This window comes from Adiantum capillus-veneris, chromosome 28 (genome assembly GCF_014529385.1).
Source record: "Adiantum capillus-veneris isolate H3 chromosome 28, ASM1452938v2, whole genome shotgun sequence".
In the NCBI taxonomy this organism is placed as follows: Eukaryota; Viridiplantae; Streptophyta; class Polypodiopsida; order Polypodiales; family Pteridaceae; genus Adiantum; species Adiantum capillus-veneris.
This window is the reverse complement of record NC_140958.1, coordinates 18,521,401-18,528,133: the sequence shown is the minus strand read 5'-3', so window position 1 is coordinate 18,528,133 and position 6,733 is coordinate 18,521,401.

Sequence of the window (6,733 nt, the reverse complement as noted above, 5' to 3'; positions counted from 1 at the left end):
AATTGATAGGCAACAACAATGGCTTAGATTGGGACTTGATGACCATTGGGAAGAAGCAACGTGTGTCCTATAGGGCTCACTATACAACAGAGGGCTAATAAAGGGGATAACTAAACCTTAAGTATTATGCTTAAACCCTACTCTTATCTAACTTTGGTAGTTTATTTGTAGATTGCCATTCAACTTGGTAATATTGTCGGCTATTTAGTCTCTAGATCGGAGACCCATCTTTGAGGCACCCATCTTACTCCTAATCAAGCGTAGTCAATTTTCTTTTATTTCTTGTAGAACCTGAGAGAGAGAGAGAGAGAGAGAGAGAGAGAGAGAGAGAGTGTTTCGTCTTTTCATAGTTGGGGGGTCTTGGTTGTAGATAACAGAACCTGGTGCAAAACATATTTGAAGAGGAAAACGTTGAGATAAGGAATGGTCTTTGTACTATAGAATGGTTATGTAGAGGAGAACGTTGGCCTACAATACATAAGTTGCATTGCCAAACAAGGACGTACATAGATCGACATCAACCACTAGGAATATAGGAAACCTGTATAGAATGCATCGAGTATTACAATACATAAGCTGAATTGTCCAACTATGAGAAAGTAGTACATATGGTCTATTTGATATATATATATATATATATGATGATCGAGATTGAACATGTACTACTAAGGAAAACATATAGCTAACGAAACTTAAGAAAGCATTACAAACTCAAAAAATACAAAAAGCATCTACAGACTATAAAAATTAAAGTACACTAATGACCTGATAATTGTGTACAGGTGTCGTCCAATTGTGCAAGCCAGAGGACAATGCATGTTTGAGTCAAGCTACATAAAAGCAATGTGAATAGTTAAAAAATTTATCTTGCAATGAAGCGTCATAGAGTGAAAATGCTAAATATGTAGTGCACGTCATGCAAAAGTGGCATACAAAGTATGGTGGAGAGTTGACACTGTGTCCTCTCCAAAAATTATAAGAAACAAAAGGCGTGCCTTGCCTCGTAGCATTTTTGTGTTGCGCCAAACAAACAAATAGGTATGGGAAATTGGATGCAGATAACGGACCTTGTAGTATTCTCGAGCTAGAGTTGTGCTTGTGCAATCAAAATGTCCACTGTTGTGAATATATGTTCTCTCTGTCAGACACAAAACACGCGTTAAGACAAATACAAAAGATACAGGATATAGATTTAACTTAAAGAGAGATAGAGCTAACTTTATAACATCATAGGTGTATTAGAGTCTTACATAGTGCGAGAAGTACCCTCGCTTCACATCCTAAAAACAACGAGCCAGAGCTTTGTGGCCATTCCTTGTTGGGCATATGCTGCAATCAATGCGTTCCAAGAGACGACATTCCAGACATACATATCAACCAAGGTAGTGCCACATGCCTTTAAGACGAAAGCGTAGGTGATTGCATCTGGAGATATGCCCTTGCTTCGTATTTCCTAAGGACAGTCCAGGGCTCCTTGGCTCAATCTTTTGGTTGTATTTCAAAAAAGGACATTAGGCGTGTCACATCTCTCCTCTAGCCCTAGGGACAATACATACCACAACCTTCGATCGATGGCATACACTAAAGTAGGTGTCGGATGAAATCTTTGACAAATGGTTTTGTGAAGATGAGCCCTCCCTTTGCCACGATCTGGTAGTGTGTAGATGTAGGTGTTCTTGACACCTCCATCGAGTGCATTAGGCTCACCAAGTAAACACAAAACACTCTTAGTTAAAATTTATAGTTGGAGGCACCGAAATCATAGTATTACAAGAACTCCTTTCTTGGCAATATATCTTCACCGGGACAACTAGAACTCAGGACAACTAGAGCAGTTAAAAATATGGGTTTACAAGTATCTACATTGCTCGCTATTCACTTACTATTTGCTACCTTTAAGGGATGAAACAAAGGGAAAGAAGAAGGGCTTAGTGGGTGCTTATCCACAAATACCGAGTCCAATGAAGGCATGTATCCCCCTTGTAACATGAGTTCTTTGAGCCATTTCATCTTCAAACATGGATTTCAAGTCACCAACCAAAAAATGATGCACCAGATTGTTGACCTCTATGAGCGCCAACATATTTCGTCCTCTTTTCTAGTTCGATGGCTTCTCCTTACTCACTTGCATCTGTGCGCAACCGTGACATGAGATCATAACTTGCAGAGTCTCTCTTGTTCAACATTGTAATCTTCTTGTTGAAGCATTGTTTTCCAAGCTCAAAACTGCATGTGTTTTGCAGGGAGACTGAGCAAAGATCTCCAACCTGTATCAGAAAGCAACAAAACGGTATTTGACGTTGGATCTGTATATCTTTATCCAAGCGCCCTGCACGCCCAAAGATATCAAGCATACAAGTCAAATGATTAAGAGAAGGCTTGATTCCATGGGATTCTTAACTCTAAATGGTCAAAAGCTTGTTCCACTAGAGTTTGTTGGCCACATCATGATAGAAGATAGACAAACGTTGTTGCATCCGGCATGAATCCTTTACATTTTATCGATTTGACAAGACCCCAAGCTTCCTTGAAGTCCCTACATAGAGCATAGCCAGACAACATGGCATTCCAGATCGCTATATTAGGCTGCGCGGCACTGTTTCACACAGAGTTAAGGCATTTTTTGACCTATGCCACTTATAGTACATGTCAATCAAGGTGCTTCTGACATAGACATCTAACTCATAACCCCCTTCCAAGATAAAACAATGCACCTGCTTGTGCTGATCTGAAGCTCCTATTGATGTACATGTGTGTGGAAGACTTTTTTGGATTGATTACGTGGCCTCTACCCTATGTAGGAGATGACTTAGGAGATACAATAGCCCATGTAGTAGAACAAGAGCTTGCACTACAAGACTACAACCTTGTCATCTCTTGAGTTGCAAGAGCTACCTGACGGTGGTGACGAGCGATCTTGAAAAGCATGGCAAAAGCCAATACGTATACTTAGCCCGTCATTTGATTCATTGTCGCCGCTGCATGATAATATTAAAAGTATGTGTAAGCTAGCATGAGGGTTCGAGCCGTACGATTTGGATTGAGGGAAATGGCCAAGAGCCGTACGATTCCCATTTCCTCCTTCCAAATGCACTCCCTTTCCCTCTTGTTCGTGGCCTCCAAGAGGTGTGGACGTTTTGCTATTATTTGGCTTCAACCACAAAAGCATCAAAAGCAAGGACTTGGTGGACAGAGCGGGGCTTGCCTTCTTAAACGACTTGGGAAACCTGAGCTTCTTCGGCTTCGCCTTCTTGTCACATGTACCACAAGTTGCAAATAGCACCTGCTCTATGACAGGTAGAGACGCGTAGCTTCAATGCACGACAAATAGAATGGCCTACCTCAACAACCAGGCAGTATCGTCCTGGGGCAAGCGCTCTATCCTCCCTCTTGGAGCAACGCAAAGGAAGCCCATCAAGAACTTCTAGCTTATACATTGGATTTTGAGTGTGACTTTTGTACTATAGCAGTATTTACACTCTTTAGTATGTAAAATAATGGCCTTTTCCTTACCATAAACCGCTTAAAAGAAATTTTCATAGTAGTTATGCCATCAAAGTAAATGAGAGACTGACATATCTAGTTCAACACACATTTCATCAGTCTCCTCAAAATACCCTACCACATGCAGTTCCTCCCACTCCACAAGGGAGTGTGCCACACAACCACAAACAAATCGTACATACTCAAGGGCTTGCCTTCAACCTCAACATCAAATTTGACAAGAAACAGAGCAAATGGATCAAAAGAAGCAATTTTCTTAAAACTCCCATACGAGATCCACACAACGTTGGTGTCCATCTTCGCACTAGGCTCAAAGAAATCGCCATTCAGAAGCTTAACTTCCCATCTGCTAGGTATATCTCTGATAGGTATATATGCATAAAGCCTCTAGGAATCCTGAGAAGCATCATATATATAGAGAGACTACTAATCTCCAATTAGAGACAGACTACCTCTTTGTAAAATCGTAAAGCTTCTCTTCAAATGTTGATGCCATTGAATATGAGCTCTTCTTTCAAAGCACCCTTAGATTTTTGTGGTTCCAACACAAGAAAGTGCATGTAGACGTAACAAAAACATTGCCACAAACCTCAACTAACAAGGGAAAATAAGTTTACTCCAAAAATAAAGGATTGATGATGATCAAAAGAAAAATCTTATGTGTATGTTGGAAAGGGGGAATGGGAACACACCCGAAAACAAAACACAAATGCCTCTCTATAGCCCAAAGTACTCACAACACCCCCATCCACTAGAAATCGCAACCAAAATTGCACATCTCGGCAAGAACACCACCGTTTGTATGCATACCAACACACATGTTCCACACCATCAACATACGGCATACCACACCAATTTTGTCCCTTTCTAGCAATCTCACAAAGCACCTCTCTCTCTCTCTCTCTCTCTCTCACACACACACACACACACACACACACACACACACACACACACACTAAAGTACCGGTTTTTGCTTGCTATATTTCAATTATCCCCCCACTTCGGCTTTCCCAGAGCTTTCTTTGCTCTGCCATACTTTACTTATAGTGGGGCTAGGCCCTTGCATAATCAAAGCGTGAATATTTTTGATATCATTATAAGGGGTAGGCGGCCCTGTCTACTCTCTTCTACTCTCTGACTATGGACCTCCTAGGCAATGGCAATCGCGGGCCGAATGTGGGATTTGCACAGTAAGGGGCGGCCAGGCGCATTCATCCCCACCTCTCTGGAAACGTGCACACCTACATATTTAAACAAAGGTGAGGGCACACCTTGGCCCTCACTTAGCCTTGGATTAGGTTTTTTTCTCTCTGCTTTGTATCGTTACTGTCTGAACTTGTTGAGCGATGGAGCTTGCTGCTCAAACATCTCAGGTGCCTTGTTTTACCTGCTTTAGCTTTTTCAGTTATGGTACTATGCATGGTTGGCTCCGAGTGAGAGTTGGTTGGTGTAAATACTGTTAATTGGTCTTGAAGTTAAAATACTATGCCGGGGCATGTTCAGCTTGTACCTTGAGACCTCTTATGCATAAGAAGAAAAGGGGGGCTGAGTTGCTGAAGAAAACGTGGGTGGATTGTGGTTTAATACTGGTTGTTGTACTGGCTCTATTTCAAGCCATGGCAGGTTTGTAGCTACTGGTTGTTATGGCTCTGTTTTCAGTCAGGTTGAGCACTACTAGTTGTAAAACTGGCGCTTGTAATACTGGTTGTAATATTGGGGCTACTGGTTGCAAGTAATGATAGGCTCTGTACGAGCAGTTGAGGGTGTGGTTTTCACTAATGGTGATTATATCTACCTGGCATATTGCTGATACAGGTGTGTCAGGTAATGGTTTGCTCTGAACTAGCCGATAAAGGCTGCGTTTCACACTGCAAAAAATCTTTGTTGAGCCATCGCATAGCTGGCTTAAGTCTCGGACTTTGTTTTTTATTTGGTGATAGCGTTTGTCGAAACACTGGCTAGGACTGTGCGTTTCTAGTAGGAGAAAATAGGCTCTGTGCTAACAGCCAAAGGTTGTTATTTTCACTTACTGGTTATTATACCTACCTAATAAATTGCCGATACAGGTGTGAGTTGCTCTAGTAGTAACCACTGCAGAAATCTCTTGGATATTCAATGTTTTCTAATTAAAAAAAAAGGCGGGGAGCATGGCTGGCAAGTGCGGAAACTGTTGGTCTTTCTCTTTGATAAAATGTTGCCACACTTGGGGTTATGTACAGTATCACCACTGGGAATTCACATCAGATAAGGGGATGAGGTTTTTTTGAAATACCTATGACTGTTCAAATGTTAAAGCATCATACTCAAGCAAGACCGGTTACTACCGTCCTTGGTGGGATACTAATTACTTGGCATTTTGAAGGTAAGTATATAGCCGTTACTTTCGGCTGGGAAAAGAAAGCTATGATTGGTAATCTATGAGTCCACTTAGCGTTGATGGAATTTTCGATACTCTGTTGATTGGTCATACTATCATTTTAATTGTTGTAAAAAGGGAGTTTTTTCATTAACGTCTTCTGATACCATTGGGAATCTTACATAGGTTAAGTCGTTCTTGACCTCTCTTTTTGAGGAATACCAATGACACCTTGAGATTGTTACTCCAGAAGGTAAGTATAAGATTACTACTACAAAGCATAGTTACCAAGCTATGGTTTAAAAAATAGATCTCACGATGGTTAAATTGAGATATGGACTCTTGATGGGCTTCATAGCTCAGTACAAAAGGTAAAAAGGTAACACTCATTTCTTGATGTTAAAAAGCAAAGACTACTATCATACAAGTTCTAATAAATAACATAGCTTGTCTAAAGTAAATAAAATATGTAAGATGGACATGGATAACAACTGATAGGGTCCATTGATACCTGTAAAACACATCCAAGGCTAACTGAATTGTTGTCTTGTTTGGATGGATGCAGGTAAGGACTCTATCCTATCTTGGAGGGTTTTTTTTTCCTTTGGCAAGCAACCTTACTTAAATGAAGTACTTACTGAAGAACGGGGAAGTTCTTTTACTACTAGTTTAACTGAAAGAGGATCTCTTTAGTACAATCATTGTACCTAAATAATTCTGATACTGAGTTATTTTTGTACTTATCTGTTCATTGTTCCTTGGCCAGCTGTCTCTTGAATGGAAAAATTCAATTATGTATTATTAGTTAAGATTTAAACAGGTACACACACATCCTATACATAAGGTTTTTCCTTTCTGGGGGAAACCAGGATG